This window comes from Pelophylax lessonae (genome assembly GCF_965119305.1).
Source record: "Pelophylax lessonae genome assembly, chromosome: 4".
Classification (NCBI taxonomy): domain Eukaryota; kingdom Metazoa; phylum Chordata; class Amphibia; order Anura; family Ranidae; genus Pelophylax; species Pelophylax lessonae.
In genome coordinates this window covers 424,569,612-424,586,363 of record NC_138771.1, presented here as the reverse complement: position 1 = coordinate 424,586,363, position 16,752 = coordinate 424,569,612, and the positions used below count along the sequence as shown (strand labels likewise).

Here is a 16,752-nt window from a genome sequence, read left to right as displayed (position 1 = left end):
GTTAATGGATGGATTTTCAGCTGCAGAATTATCACACTCAGTAGCCTTGTAGAGATACTGTTGAATAAACCTATTCAACTCTCAGGACTTCATCACGGTGTACAGCCTGTTATGCAATATACATATACTCAATCAGATGTTTTAGTGGAGGGATAGGACATATGAGAATGTATAGATGAGAGACAGGTTGTATGGTGATTACTAGGAGTAATATTAGGAGAGTTGCAGGTGATGGTAAAGCAGATAGGTTCTGATGTCTAGTATAGTGCAGATGGTAAGAGGACACAGATGGAGTATACTTAGACAGAGTAACCTAGTGCAAGGATAGTTGAAGGTAGTCCCAAGAGCTAACAGTCTATGCAGATGGTATGGAATAGATAGATAGATAGTCCTGGTAATTGCAGTAGATGACAGTAGGAGATTGGTTAGTAAGGAATCCCCTGTGGGGTACTTATCACTTAGATAGGTTAGTAGTAACAATGTCCATAGATAGAGAGGTGATCCCGTAGCGAGATACGGATCAGCGGCGAGGTTCCGGCATCAGTTCAGCAAAGGAAATGTCAGCAGCTCCGACTTCACAGGAGAAGGTGCGGTGAACATGTGGTTTGAACGAGCGATGAGTGAGAGAAAGCCGGCGATTGAAATAGCCGCTCATAGCGGCGCTCGGCAATGATGTCATCCGGTCTTAAAGGTATATGCGTCTCTTGTTACACAAGATGGGACGCAATTAGCAAAGGAGAAATATGGAACAAGGGTACCAGTGGTACCAGAACATTACAGTACCCCCCCCCCTTAAGGCCGGCTCCGGAAGGCCTCTAGAACTGGTTTTTCTGGATATTTCGAGTGGAAATTGCGAATCAGTCTAGGGGCATGTATATCGGAGGTATCCAGCCAGGTGTCATCTTGGGGCCCATAGTTCTTCGATCGTACAAGATACTGGAGTCTTCTTCTATTGAAACGGGAATCCAAAATTTCTTTTATCTCAAATTCTTCTCCACCTTCCACTTGTACAGGAGGTGGAGGTGAGATAGTAGGCCTTATTCCTTGGTTAGGAACATGGGGCTTCAGTAGAGACACATGGAAGACAGGATGTATCTTGAGGTCTGCTGGTAATGTGAGTTGTACTGCAGCTTTTCCAATAAGCTTCTCTATTGAGAAAGGTCCCAGAAATAGAGGTCCAAGTTTTTTACTAGGGACTTTTAATCTCAGATTTTTTGTAGAAAGCCAAACAAGATCCCCAATGGCATATTGGGGAGAGGGTTTCCTACGGAGGTCGTAGTACCTCTTTTGTTGGCTATGAGCATGTGATATGGTATTGTTGAGTAATCCCAGAGAATCCTTTATCTGGGCAAGATAATCAGATGCCACTGGATTACTTGATGGCAAGATACGTGGTGGAAGGAGTGTGGGATGAAACCCGTAATTTAGGTAAAATGGACTTTGTTTAGTAGTGCTATGAGTCGCGTTATTATAGGCGAATTCCGCCAGCGGGAGGAGATCTGCCCAATCGTCCTGTAGATACGAAGTATAGCAACGCAGATACTGTTCAATGCACTGGTTAACTCTCTCTGTCTGTCCGTTGGTCTGAGGGTGGTATGGAGAAGTAAGTTTACGCTCTATTCGTAGTATCTGACATAGAGCTAGCCAAAACTTTGAGATGAATTGTGAACCACGGTCAGACAGCAATGTTTTTGGAATACCATGTAACTTAAAGACATGTTTCACAAGTAATTCCGCTGTTTGTTTGGACGAAGGTAGTCTTCGGATAGGAGTAAAATGTGCCATCTTGGTCAGATGGTCGACTGATACCAAGATGGTGTTGAATCCTTTGGAAGGTGGTAGTTCCACTATGAAGTCTAAGGATACCACTTCCCACGGAACCTGGGGTATCGGTAAACTACAAAGTAACCCCGATGGTTTCGTGTTGTCGATTTTAGACCTTGCACAGATATCACAAGATGAAACGAACTTTTTTACGGTTGTCTTCATGTCTGGCCACCAAAACTGCCTAGTAAGTAGATTTAAAGTTTTAGTCATACCCATATGTCCTGCCTTAGGTACGTCATGCGACAATTCCAAGATTTTGGTTCGCATAGTAGGGGGTATGTATAATTTATCGTTGTAATAGAGGAAGCCTTCTGTGTCAGTAGTTAGTTGTGGTGGAGGTGAGTCCAGTCCTATGCTGTGCAAAATCTCTTCCTTCAGGGAGCGAATGACACGATAATACGTTCAAGTGGTATTATAGGAACTGAGGGAACCTCGGTAGAATCTTTCTCGGCTAGTCGTGAAAGTGATTCCGCTTTTTTATTTTTGTCTGCGGGCGTATAAGTCACTAAAAAATTAAACCTCAGAAAGAATAACGACCACCGAACCTGTCGGTGGGAAAGAGTTCTATTAGTCTGAAGATATTGAAGGTTTTTGTGATCAGTATATATCAGGATTGGCAATTGAGTGCCCTCAAGTAGATGTCGCCAATTCTCTAATGCCAGTTTTATGGCTAATAACTCCTTCTCTCCTACTGGGTAGTTCACCTCGGGGCTGCTTAATGACTTTGAGAAGAAAGCAACTGGGTGAAGAGGTGAGGTGTTTGTTGGTCGTTGTGAGAGAACTGTTCCTACTGCCATATTTGACGCATCTACCTCCAAGATGTATTGAAGGGATGGGTCTGGATGGCATAGTATGGGGGCAGTAGTGAAGCTTGATTTCAGCAGACAGAATGCTCCATCTGCTTCTTTTGACCAATTAAATGGTTTCTTCGTGCTTGTGAGTTGTGTGAGAGGTTTCACAATCCCAGAGAAGTTCTTAATGAATTTCCTATAGTAGTTAGAGAATCCTAGGAACCTTTGCAATGCTTTGCGAGTGGTTGGCACAGGCCAATCTAGAATGCAGGATATTTTGCTCATGTCCATCTTGATTCCATTTTTTGATATAATATATCCTAGGAATAGTACTTCTTCTTTATGAAACAAACATTTTTTTGATTTAACATATAAGTTATGTGCAAGTAGTCTTGACAACACAAGTCTCACATGTTTTATGTGCTCAGGTAAGGAATGAGAATAGATGAGTATATCGTCCAAATATACTACAACACAAACGTCAAGCAAGTCTCTGAATATCTCATTTATAAACCGTTGGAAGGCTGCGGGAGCATTACATAGCCCAAATGGCATTACAAGGTACTCAAACAGTCCGTATCTGGTTCTGAATGCCGTCTTCCATTCATCCCCTTTACGGATTCGAATTAAATTGTATGCCCCTTTTAGGTCCAATTTTGAAAAGAGAGAAGCTCCACGCACCTGTTCGATAAGTTCAGGAATAAGAGGTAAAGGATAACGATCCTTTATTGTAATGGCATTTAATTGTCTGAAATCAATGATAGGCCTAAGGCTAGAATCCTTATTGCGGACAAAGAAGAGTCCAGCAGCAGTGGAGGAAGTAGAAGGTCGGATGAATCCTTTTGCCAAGTTCTCATCCAGATACTCCTTAAGATGAGAGAGTTCATCCTGTGAGAGAGGATAAACATGTCCGAAGGGCAACTTGCTATTAGGGAGTAGATCGATACAACAATCATAGTCCCTATGAGGAGGTAGCATTTGAGCGTTTTTTTCAAGGAAAACCTCCGATAAGTCCTGATAACACTTGGGTATAATGTCATCCGGCACTACAGACAGGATCCTATCATATGTGGGGAGATTACACGTCATTTCACAATAGTGAGAAGAGAACGCTAGCGTTCTTGTTTTCCAATCGATGATTGGTTGATGTATGTGTAACCAGGGAAGTCCCAAAATGATTGGGAAATGTGGTGATGTTAACACATCAAAGGTGGTGGTCTCCACATGAGACTCATCAGCAGTTACAAGGAGTGCCTGTGTCTGACTGGTGATAGGACCAGAGGATAGGGGGGTACCGTTAATAAAACTAACGGAGACAGGTTTGGGTTTTGAAACAATAGGTATTTTATTAAGGGAGACAAAACAAATGTCAATGTAGTTTCCACAAGATCCTGTGTCGATCATAGCCTGGGTGGTGATCCTAGTTTGGTCCCACTGCAATGTTAAATGAACAAAAAGATAAGGATTAGAAAAGGAAGTTGTGAGTCCGCCTAGCAAGACATTTGAGCACTCACCCTCTTTTCTGCGGACAAGGGGACAGCCGCTTATCAAATGATTCGGGGATGCGCAGTACATGCAGAGATGTTCGGTCTTCCTTCTGGCACGTTCAGAAAGGGTCAGAGGTGGGCGTATCATTCCTACCTCCATAGGAGTAGGGTCAGCAGGCAACATCCAAGAAGGACTGGAAAATGGTGAGCCCATCTTCTCAGCCTTTCTTTCTCGTAGTCGTCTGTCAATATTGATACTGGTCTGTATCAGTCCCTCCAGAGTGCCAGGTAAATCCGCTCGGGCGAGCTCGTCTTTAACGGCCTCAGATAGGCCGAGTCTAAACTGCGTTCTCAAAGATGTGTCGTTCCACCCTGAATCAGGGGACCATCTTTTAAAATTTGCCGCGAAATCTTCAACGGGTCTCCTTCCTTGTTTCAAGGCCCGTAACTGGGTATCAGCGGTACTCTGCTTATTGGGGTCTTCATATAAACTAGCGAGTTGTGCTAGGAATAGAGGGTAAGAATTAAGGAGTGGATCATCCTTTTCAAAGAGAGCGTCTGCCCAGGCCCGGGGGTTCACCCGTTAAATAGGAGATGATGGTACAAACTTTAATTTGGTCAGTGGTGTAGGTTAGAGGTTTTAACAAAAAAAGTAAACGACATGCGTTTTTAAATTCACGAAATTTGCTCCGATCACCAGAAAACACTAGAGGAGGGTTTATCTTAGGCTCACGGGGCTGAGTAGCAGGAAGCTGTGTGAGACGGCCAACCTGCTGTCTCAAGGTCTGATTTTCGTTTTGTACCTCTGTAAGCGCAAGGATCAATGCATCTACTTGCTGTTTTAATTGTAGTACATGAGTGGGTAATTCTGCTGAATCCATATTTTTTTTTAAGGCTCGTTCAATCTGTAACGTTCATGCGTTTTTGTTAATGGATGGATTTTCAGCTGCAGAATTATCACACTCAGTAGCCTTGTAGAGATACTGTTGAATAAACCTATCCAACTCTCAGGACTTCATCACGGTGTACAGCCTGTTATGCAATATACATATACTCAATCAGATGTTTTAGTGGAGGGATAGGACATATGAGAATGTATAGATGAGAGACAGGTTGTATGGTGATTACTAGGAGTAATATTAGGAGAGTTGCAGGTGATGGTAAAGCAGATAGGTTCTGATGTCTAGTATAGTGCAGATGGTAAGAGGACACAGATGGAGTATACTTAGACAGAGTAACCTAGTGCAAGGATAGTTGAAGGTAGTCCCAAGAGCTAACAGTCTATGCAGATGGTATGGAATAGATAGATAGATAGTCCTGGTAATTGCAGTAGATGACAGTAGGAGATTGGTTAGTAAGGAATCCCCTGTGGGGTACTTATCACTTAGATAGGTTAGTAGTAACAATGTCCATAGATAGAGAGGTGATCCCGTAGCGAGATACGGATCAGCGGCGAGGTTCCGGCGTCAGTTCAGCAAAGGAAATGTCAGCAGCTCCGACTTCACAGGAGAAGGTGCGGTGAACATGTGGTTTGAACGAGCGATGAGTGAGAGAAAGCCGGCGATTGAAATAGCCGCTCATAGCGGCGCTCGGCAATGATGTCATCCGGTCTTAAAGGTATATGCGTCTCTTGTTACACAAGATGGGACGCAATTAGCAAAGGAGAAATATGGAACAAGGGTACCAGAGGTACCAGAACATTACACTTAGCTACAGAATTCTCCCTCACCCAATGGGCGCGCTCGTTGGCATGCGCGTACTCCTCCTCCCACTGTATTAACCACTGGGAGACGTTCCAGAAGTTGTTGACTAGATGGTACAGGACCCCGCAACTACTCGCCAAATTCTACCCCTCACTATCTCCGCTTTGTTGGAGAGAGTGTGGACAAAAGGGGACTATCCTTCATCTCTTCTGGTCATGTAAATCGCTCACCAGCTACTGGAAACAGATATTTACTGTACTCTCCCAAATCATTGGCATGATTGTTCCTCCTGGGCCCGCCCTAGCTCTATTGCTTCTGGGCATAGACGCCTTCCCACCTGCTCTACGCACCTTGATCTCACACATCCTATTGGCTTCTACCTTGGCCATAGCAAGACACTGGCGCACCCCTTCCCCCCCTAATCCTTCTGAAGTGGTCTCTCAGGTCCAACTAAACTATCACTATGAGAGCCTATTGGCCCTGAGATCCACCTCCTACACAACCTTGGAATCCAACTGGGACCCGTGGCGGAAGTGGTATGAGGGTTCGACCTTCCGGCCGCTTCCCCCTAGGGTTTCTCCACGAGCTCCTGGCCTCAGTCCCCTCGAGACTTCACCGCCCTCTACTTCCCAAGCAGAGAACTCTTCCTCCTCCCCTTTGTCCCCCTCATCCCCCCCCTCCCATCATTCAGACAGTTAAGTTGGGCTAACCGCCCATTCCTGTCCTCAGTGATACTAATGTTGTCTTACCCCTGTTGATAACTCTCTAATTCCCTCATTTGATGATGTCCTGTATGCCATGACCATTTTGCACATGTTTGCAGTTCTAAAGTTTGTAATTTTCTCCTACATACCCTTGTTTATCAGAATTGCTCCACGGCTGCGACCGTGAGTTTTGCTTATTCTGCATTGTTTTTCTTTTTTTGTTTATGTGAAACTCCAATAAAGAATATTTGAACTAAAAATTAGTAATAGTCTCCTCAATCAGATTTATACATTCTGAATTCATCAATAAAGTGACATTTATACGCCAGGTCCATTCTCGTGTCGGTGAAGCCGGTAGGAGAAATGTTAAATATATTGGAGAGTGATCAGACCATACCAAAGAGTCTATATCACATGTAGGGGACCAGTCTAAACAGCTATGATCCACAAAAAAATAATCTATGCGACTAGAAGTTTGGTGAACTGATGAAAAATATGTATAATCCCGAGTTTTTGGATGCAGGATCCGCCAAACATCTATCAAGTGCAGATTAAATAGAGCCCGCTTAAAAGCCCTCAGTTTAGTGAAGGAAATTGTGGATCTCGAAGCCGATGAATCTAACAGGGGTTCCAGCAGGATGTTAAAGTCCCCCCCCCCCCATAGAATTTTCCCTTCTGCAAAATTGGACAGAAGCTCTAAAAACTTCAGAGCTGTTGTTACCTGATCCACATTAGGCAGGTAAAAATTTTCTACTGTAAATTTAGTCTCCCAAAGTAAGAATTTTATAAACACATACCTTCCTTGTGGGTCAGATACCTGGTCTATCACCTCAATAGGTAGCGATTTATGAATTGCAATAGATACTTCTGGAATGGATTGGTACTATGAAACCACCTGTTAAAATATTTATTGGAGCATGAGGGTACAGAGTCAGCCCGAAAATGTGTTTCCTGTAATAGTAGTAAGTTTACTTGATTTTTATGCATTTGATTCAAAATTTGCCCTCTTTTAGAGGCCCTATTTATTCCATTGACGTTATAAGACCCCAGCTACAGCCGGGTCCGAGAGAGGTTTGTAGGTATCATAGCAGAGTGCGTAAAAAAAAAAAAAAGCGCAGTAAAAAACAGGGAAAGGCACTCCAAGATAGGAGTCCAACAAAACTATAGTGTGGGCTTAACAGACTAAGCAAAACACTATGTGAATATCACATCGAAGGCACTAACTGTGCCTAGCCTAATTTTGAAAAAAAAATGAAGGAAGGGGGCAGTTCTAAGCCAGATCGGGGAAGACGGAGGAGAACACCCTGTCGCGTACCTGAGTAGAAAATTGTTACCCAGAGACGTGGCAGTGGAAAAGGAGTGTTTAGCCCTGGTCTGGGCTCTAAAGAAACTTACACCATATCTGTATGGCCAAGAATTTACCCTTATTACAGATCATAATCCCTTGGTATGGTTGAACTGGCTGGAGATAATGGACGCTTGTTGAGATGGAGCCTAGCACTACAACCATACAATTTCTCCATCCAATACCGCCCTGGCAAGTTGAATGGGAACGCGGATGGACTGTCCAGGCAAACAGAACTTTTACCCTGACAGTCGGTCGGACAGCCCCAAGTTGACCCGAAAAGGATCAATCCGGGTCTGCCGGAGTGTTCCACAAAAGGGGAGCAGTGTAACAGACCCTTACCTTTAACAGAGAATATTTGTGCTTACCTGGTTCATGTGTGTGAAGGATTTCGGTTATTTACACTCCCTGCTATCATATCTCTCTTTGCACTGTGAGCCCCAGGAAGTGACTCCTTATATGGACATTCCATGAAGTCAAGGTATGGCCAGCCTAGAGACGGAATGTGTGCTGATTAACGAGGCGCTTTTGTCTACATTATGTTGATTTGGGCTGAGGCAGCTTTTGTTAAGTGTGGTAATGACCTTACCTATTTGTCTGGGTGGATGTCAGGCCATTGTTTAAGTAGTGTCTGATATACTCCCCAGGTGTATAAAAGCCTGTATTCTGGTTTCAATAAAGTGTTGTTTTCCTTGACCCTTCAAAACGTAGCTTTGTTTCGTTCCTGGAGGGGGATTTTCCAGCATTATTACTCGGTTGTTTAACAGCTGAACCTGACTCTCCTCTTGGATCCTATGGTTGGGATTCTACTACTCCATTACTACACAGGGACTTGCCAGGAAAAAAGGATGTCCCCAATGGCTGATACCCTCTCACCACCTGGATAGCCGTTACATCCGCGAACCGCGAGTTTGCGGCGGGCCCCATTGACTTTAATGGGAGGCGAACTTTAAAAACCTTTAGGTCATATTTGCAGCCACAAAAGACATACTAGCTGTGCACAAATAGTCCCAGCACATGGACAATGTCATAACAGAAGTATTGCAATTGAAAAAGTTGCCCTAAATTTTTTTTTTTTTACAGCAAAAAATATATTTTTTTTTTTTCATAAATCAGCCAGAACTGAAAGCAGCTTTAAATACATTGTCTAATACATATAGGGTCCATTCACATTGACAGAGCGATTTGTGTTTGACTGCAGCCAATCTCTAACTGCCCCTAAAGCAACCACTGGATACCTGCCCCTATAGTAAAGAGACTGTAATCGACCCTATAACAACATTGGCACATTTTAAATAACTTTTGTGGACATTGACAAAGCGATTTCTGTGTGATTGCAGCCAATCTCTAACTGCCCCTAAAGCAACCACAGGATACCTGGCCCTATAGTAAAGAGACTGTAATAGACCCTAAAACGACATTGGAGCATTTTAAATGACTTTGGTGGACATTGACAAAGCGATTTGTGTGTGACTGCAGCCGATCTGTAGCTGCCCCTAAAGCAACCAAAGGATACCTCTCCCTAAGCTCTAGAGATACTAGACCTATACCGAAATACCAGCCCTCAAAAGGACTTTTGTGGACATTGACAGAGCGATTTGTGACTGCAGCCGATCTTTAACTGCCCCTAAAGCAAACACTGGATACCTCTCCCTAAGCTCAAAAGATACTAGTAGACCTATACTGAAAAATACCAGCCCTGAAAAGGACTTTTGTGGATCTTCACAACACTATATGTGTCTAGCAAACCCTCCCTGACGAGCACAGCAGACCTCTCCCTACACTGGCAGAAAGCGGAATGTGAAATGGCCGCCAGATCGGGTCTATTTATAGGGTAGGGGGACTGTCCATGTGCTGGAATGTTTCACTTGGCTGTCCCGTTCCACCTGACGGCTGTGTCACGGGTCAAAGTTCTCCCCAATGTAAACAAATATGGCCGCCGCGAACGACGCCATGTGTCCAAAAATTTGGCGGGTAGCGAACAAGCAAAATTTGCCACGAACCGACTGCCGGGCGAACCGCAAGGCCATCTCCATTAGAGATAGGGTTAGGGATAGGGTTGGGTTTAGGGATAGGTTTGGGGTTAGGGATAGGGTTAGGGTTGGGATTGGGGTTAAGGTTAGGATTAGGGATAGGGTTTGGGTTAGGGTTAGGATTAGGGATTAGGGATGATCGAACGGTTTGGGTCGACCATTGGTTCGACCTGAACATTGGGTGTTTGAAATTCGGCCGAATTCCAAACTTTTTGCGGTAAAAGTTCGGAATTCGGTCACCAGACCTGCCAAAAATGCAATGGGACAGGAAGTGGGCTTTAAAAGCCCGTGATTGGCCCAGAAACGTCAGTAAAAGCCAATGAGGGGGCAGGAGTCTGCTAGGAACGTGATTGGAGTGACTACGGGGACCAGAGGCCAATCAGGAGTGAATACGCCTCCCAGTATATAACATAGCCCTGCCTAACCTCTAGCACTGTAATATAGAGGCTGTGGAAGAGAGCGGAAGCATTTGTGTTACTCCTGCTTTGTTACACAACGTTTGCTGCATAGCCGATTGCTTGTAAAGCTCCATATCAGCAGAAGAGCAGTTAGCTTACAGACAGATTGTCAGTGTAGTTAGAAATACAGCGTTTGTGCTGTTTGAGTCAGAAAAAAAAAAAAATTTAAAGGGACAGTGTCAGTTAGAAATTATCTTCTGCTGTATGGAGCTGTTCTTTTAGTGTGAAGAAAGGGATATGCAGTGTAGTTAGGGTACTATATACCACTATAGTTAGATTCAATAATCTAGTTTTTGTAGGGATACTTTTAAGTGTCAAGGTTCCGTCTAGTGAGCACGTTGCACTGCTGATATATCTACAGCAGGTATACGTGCTTGCTAGTCAGCTATTGTGCAAAATACATTGCAGCGATACACACATCTGCTGTATTTAGCGACAACTTTGGGTCGCATAGCAGTGTGCGTTTTGCAGGTGAATTTCACCGGGCAGAGTTGCCAAAGCCTCAGTGACAAGTTATGCCTGTGCAAAAGGCTTTGCTACTCTGCGTCACACACATCTGCTGTATTTAGAGACAACTTTGGGTCGCATAGCAGTGTGTATTTTGCAGGTGAATTTCACAGCGCAGAGTTGCCAAAGCCTCAGTGACAAGTTAACGCCTGTGCAAAAGGCTTTGCTACTCTGCGTCACACACATCTGCTGTATTTAGCGACAACTTTGGGTCGCATAGCAGTGTGCATTTTGCAGGTGAATTTCACCGCGCAGAGTTGCCAAAGCCTCAGTGATAACTATGTCAGGTAGACCAAGGAAAGGCATACGTGGCCCTGCTGCGGAAAGGGGCACAGCTTCTAGGGTGTCTAGAGGCAAGGGTGGACGTGGTGGTCAGTCCTCAGCTAGGCCACCATTGAGATTGTTCTCCCGCAGTGGCCAAGCTATACGTCCACAGTACGTACAGGAGGTGGTGGAATATATTACCAAACCCTCATCATCGTCATCATCAGCAACTACAGTGACCTAGGCAGAGAAAAGTGGTCAATCTTCTGCAGTTGGCAGAGCAAATAAAGATGAGTCCATGTCCACCTCAAGTCCTTCCTTAGACCCAACTTCAGACATGGCAGAGGAGTCAGCTGAGCTGTTTGACCACAGTGTCGGCCATCTACTCCAGCCTGATGCTCAGTCCTTTATGGAGTCTGATGTTGGGTCTGAGGTTAAGGAGGAGGCAGAGCAAGCAAGAGGGGAGAGCAGATGGCCCACTCCATCTAAGGCCGCACCTGTTGTCTCCCGGGCCACGCCTGATGCTCAGTCCTTTATGGAGTCTGATGTTGGGTCTGAGGTTAAGGAGGAGGCAGAGCAAGCAAGAGGGGAAAGCAGACAGCCCATTCCATTTAAAGCCACTCCTGTTGTCTCCCGGGCCACTATACAAACCTCTTCTTGCTGGGCCTTTTTTGAGACATCTCATGCAGATCGAACAGTTGCGATCTGCAAGATTTGTCATAAGGGAATAAAACGTGGCAAAAATGTCAACCGCTTGGGTACAAGCTGCCTAACCAGGCATTTGACAACCCACCACTTGGCCCGTTGGCAGGAGCATTTGAAGAACCCGCAAAAGGGCCAAAGATCGGTCAGTCGGCCTCCTAGTCCTCCTCGCGCTCCTCCTCGTGCTCCTCCTCGTGCTCCACCTGCACATCAGTCTGTCCCTGCTATAGTCACTCATCACCTGTTGGCAGCCTCCACTGACAGGGATGATATAGCACGCAGTGTCGCATCTACCTCCAGCACACCACCAGCTGTAACATCTAGACGGCAAATTTCGATTCCACACATGCTGGAACGAAAAAAAAAGTATACTCCCCACCACCCACATGCCCAGCGTCTAAACAGTAGTTTGGCAAAACTACTGGCTCTGCAACTCTTACCATTTAACCTGGTAGAGTCTGCTCCCTTCCGCGACTTTGCAAAATGTGCAGTTCCACAGTGGCAGGTGCCAAGTCGGCATTACTTTACCCGTAAGGCCCTGCCATCCCTATACCAACATGTGGAAGGCAATGTAGTGTCGTCCCTGGCCAAGTCAGTCAGCCGTAAGATACACCTGACGGCTGACACTTGGTCAAGCAAACATGGGCAGGGACGGTACATTTCTGTCACTGCTCATTGGGTGACGCTGCTTGCCAGCGGAAGGGATTGTAGCCAGAGCTCGGTGCTGCAGCCAGTATTGCCCCCACATCTGCAAACAGCTGGTGGTGTCACTAATCCGGGTAGATCGATCACTTCTACCCCCTCCTGCTCCTCCTCCTCATCCTCCTCCATGCCCTCCTCTGCAGCATGGTTCTTTAAATATGATGAGGTACCACGTAAGCGTTCAAAGGTCTATTCTATGTCTCAGGCCAAAAGGTGTCACGCAGTGCTGCAGCTTGTGTGTCTAGGGAACAGGCAGCACACTGCCCCTGATATTCTTGGGGCTCTGCAGGCACAGGCCCGGAGGTGGTTTACACCACGTCAGCTGCAGCCAGGAATGGTGGTTACCGATAATGGGTCAAACCTCCTGGCCGCCCTTCGGCAGGGAAAGTTGACCCATGTGCCATGCCTGGCGCATGTCCTGAATCTTGTGGTACAGCGGTTTTTGAACTTGTACCCGGGAATGCAGGATGTGCTAAGGATAGCAAGAAGGGTGTGCAGTCACTTCAAGCGGTCGTACAGTGCCACTGTACGTTTGGCCGAAGTGCAGCGTGAGTTTCACCTGCCGGTACAACGCCTCGTCTGTGACATGCCCACCCGCTGGAACTCCACCTTGGCTATGCTGCAGCGCCTGTACACACAGCAGAGGGCCCTCAATGAATATCTATGGGAGTACGGCACCAGCACTGGCTCTGCGCGCCTGGGCTTCTTTTCACCACGGCAGTGGCTTTTGATTAAGGATGCATGCCCTGTCCTCTCGCCATTTGAGGAGGCCACAAGGATGGTCAGCCGGGACAGCGCATGCATCAATGACACCCTAACAGTACTGTTTTTGTTGGAGCACACACTGCGTGGCATTATGGACAGGTGTAATGGAAATATTGAATTCTAATATTTTTATATGAAATGAACACCATATATTGAACTTTGCTTGACTCCCAACTGTGTACCTGACAATTTGCTTACAGCTGACATCATAAAACAAGCTGTGTTATATCTAGACCGGGAAAGCTAGTTTTTTTACTATTGTTTGTATTGTAGCTAGAGGCATTATCTGAGAAGGTCTTTTCAGCCAGAACTGGCTATCTGAAAAAACTTGCTTATGGTACCTATAAACGATGCTGGGAGGGAATCACCTGTGTGTGTGTGTGCTGTGAGAAAGACTAAAATAACTTGATTTAAAAACCTGATCAACATGTTAACACTGAAAGGGGGTTGGTTGGTGAGGTACATAAATATACAGCCAGAGCCCAAGAAAAATTCTCTTACTATGGGCTGAAGTCTCTGAGCACAGACCTCCATCGGGAGGTCTATGTAATGTATCACTTTTATTCTTATTTGTTTCTCTCTCCTGTAACTCTTTCCATCTTGCAATTTGTCCTATAATATTGATAGCATTTGTATTTCCATTGTAACATCATTTTTGTTATTGTATTCACTTACTTTGCGGTTCATTTTATTTAATGTTATTAGTGACAAGTTTGTCTTCTGTAATAAATGTTTTCTCTTATTTAAGCACAGTGGTTATTCATTATTAATATTCTTTTACTGCAAGAGATATAATAAGTTTGATATTGACATATAAAAAGGTGTAGATCACTTATTATATTTATAATCGCAGAAAGGATCAAAGGAATAAGTGTGGTAGGTAAAAAATCGCCATAACAGATGGTGCCCCTTGGTGAGGAGTTTTCAACGTTTGGATGTAACTTCCTATGTGTAAGTCAGAGCTGAAACAGACAATTCCAACTCCAAAAAACGGTAACCGTTACTTATGTCTTTGTTTGTCTTTACCTCTGTCTTCCCAGACTAGCAAACTTCTTAGTACTCATTCTTTTTATTTTACCATTTGTCTGTGCTAATACTTTGATGAGACTGATATGAACAGTATAATTAAAATAAAATTGTACTGAGAGTGAATGAGAAAACATCCTAACTGCTCAGTTGCGCCTCATTGCAGGAGGGTGCAAGTGTGAATGATAAGGGCTCTGATTGGACGCTTGAAGGCAGTGGCTATACAATCAGTGTTTTTCTGCCAAAAAGCAGTTTCAGTTGAGCCTTGAATGAGATTTGGTCAAGACGCTTCCCAATCCTCGTGATTGAAACGCAACTGTGGGCCTAAGTCACACTGAATGATCTTGATGTGTAATGGGTCTATCTTTCTTTGTAATCTACTAACTGGAGGTTGTAAGCTTTGTAAATAGACCTGTGAACTCTGGCTATATTGTAACTGCTACAAATAGTTTTGCAAATAATTGTGCCCTTATTAACTGCCTTCTGTACTCCAAGCACTCAAAGGGTTCTGATTATCCAAGTTTGTGCTAATCTTTCTTGAGATAACAGAATAGTCGTACTTTAAGCATTGTTTTTTTTCTAGAATACTTCGGAAAAGTCCACGGGGGGATTCGAACTCGCAGGAAGTTCAGGGAATCTCCAGGCTAACTTTGAAGGACTATAGTCAAGATAGGAAAAAAATCCTGACAAGTAGTGAAAATGCAGCAACGGTGACAGGGGCGGAACCTATCAACCCAATCATTGGCCAGAGATTAACTACCTCTGGGGGACAACCGCTTAAGGTTGGGAAATCAGTTAAGGGTCCAGTATCCGTAATTATGGGAAACAGTATCAACTCAACGAGGGAGTCTAAGGGCCTGATTCATAGTACGGCGAATTGGCGTTTCGGCGTGATTTTGCGAAGCGGCGATTATTTAAGTCTGAAATTGGCATTCAAAGAACGGCGGGCGGAAAATAGCGCCTAGTGTGAGATTCATTAAGATGCAATATGGTCAGAGCGCGACTTAAAACCACGCCAGCTAAAAGCTCGACTAAAGTTTAGCCAAATTTTCCCCTGTACCCCCAAAAATCCCAAATCACTGTGGAAGGTGTGGAAGTCAATTTGGAGATGACTTGCGTTTAAAAAATCTCAAAAACTGACTTAGAAAGAGAGATATCTGCGAAAGTGTGGAAAGGTTAAACAGCTCCTCCAGCCGCGAGCTGCGAACTCGCGAATGTGCGCATGCGCAACGCCAAATTGGCTCAAAAAATTTCGCCAGCGCGATTTTGGGTCAATTTTTTTTTGAATACCGCTTGCAAATCCGCTGTCTCGCCCATAGAAAATGGCAAAAACCGGCGGAATTGGAAAAACATGCACACTTCCAACAAGGGATCCTTTAGTAAACACCATCACATTCCATACACCTTTCCTGCTAACTCCGAAATCATAGCAGTCAAATCTACAGTGTTTATATAGAACCTCCACATTCTCTGAAAAAACCCACAAAATATTACATTGGGGAATTGGTCGTCAGATAGAAAAAAAATAGATGTAAAACATATTTCAAAGAAAGATTATTAGCATTTCACACATATCAAGGAAATGTCACAATTTTGACAATATTTTATGTGTTTCCAAAGAATGTTTTTAGAAATATATTGCAAATACTACCTTTTCTTCCATATGGGTATGGCCAAGTGTTACCATTTTACTACACATTTAACTGAAGGTATATATATATATATCCCTTATACTTGGCTAATTAGCAAAGTATGCCCAACAAACAAATAGAGCTTTAGCTCACAATATTGCTACATATTGACTTTATGTGGCATCTTTTGTATTTTGTTCATGTCTTTAGATTAAAAGTTTGCTGATACACATGCCTTTTTCAAACATGAACAAAATTAATGATGTCAACATTTGGAGGATTGGAGATATCCAAGTGTTGCCCATACAGAGGGCACCTTCCGGATTCGAACTTACAAACCTACAGCAGGAAGGCAGACTCCCTAATCATTGTGCTATTTCTCAGTGAGCGTTGGGTGTTTTCCTCATGCCGTCAAAATGCTCACATGGGAACAGGGGCCATTGAACTGAATAGGATTGGATTTTTTGCCTGTTTTGGGAGCTGATCCTTGAGCTGGACAAATCCCCCTCAAACGCCCCCAAACGGGCTACGTTCACATGTACGTGTTTGTGGTCTGTTTTTGGGGCTTTTGTAGGTGATTTCATATAACAATGCCTGCCCAAAAAATGCATGTCAAAACGCCTGTGAAAACGCCAGCCAAAATGCACATAAGAACGCCTGATATAATTGCCACGCCAAATTTAGGGATGTTCATGAGTGATGAGTCAGATTGTTGGCTTACATATCTGGTCAATTGTCACAATCTCACTTCCCAAATCCCAAAAGGTGTGTTTCAATTGTTTACCTAAATATATATTTCTCTCTCTC

The 16,752-nt window shown here is 44.2% G+C and overlaps 1 long non-coding RNA gene across 1 annotated transcript in view; it reads left to right on the top strand.

The window, feature by feature from the left end:
• The window catches only part of LOC309554475, a 133,840-nt gene that overhangs the window by 79,596 nt on the left and 37,492 nt on the right, over positions 1-16,752 (top strand). The window contains exon 2 of the long non-coding RNA XR_014225237.1: positions 11,128-11,223. This is a non-coding gene — a long non-coding RNA (uncharacterized lncRNA). The remainder of the gene's footprint in view (positions 1-11,127; positions 11,224-16,752) is intronic.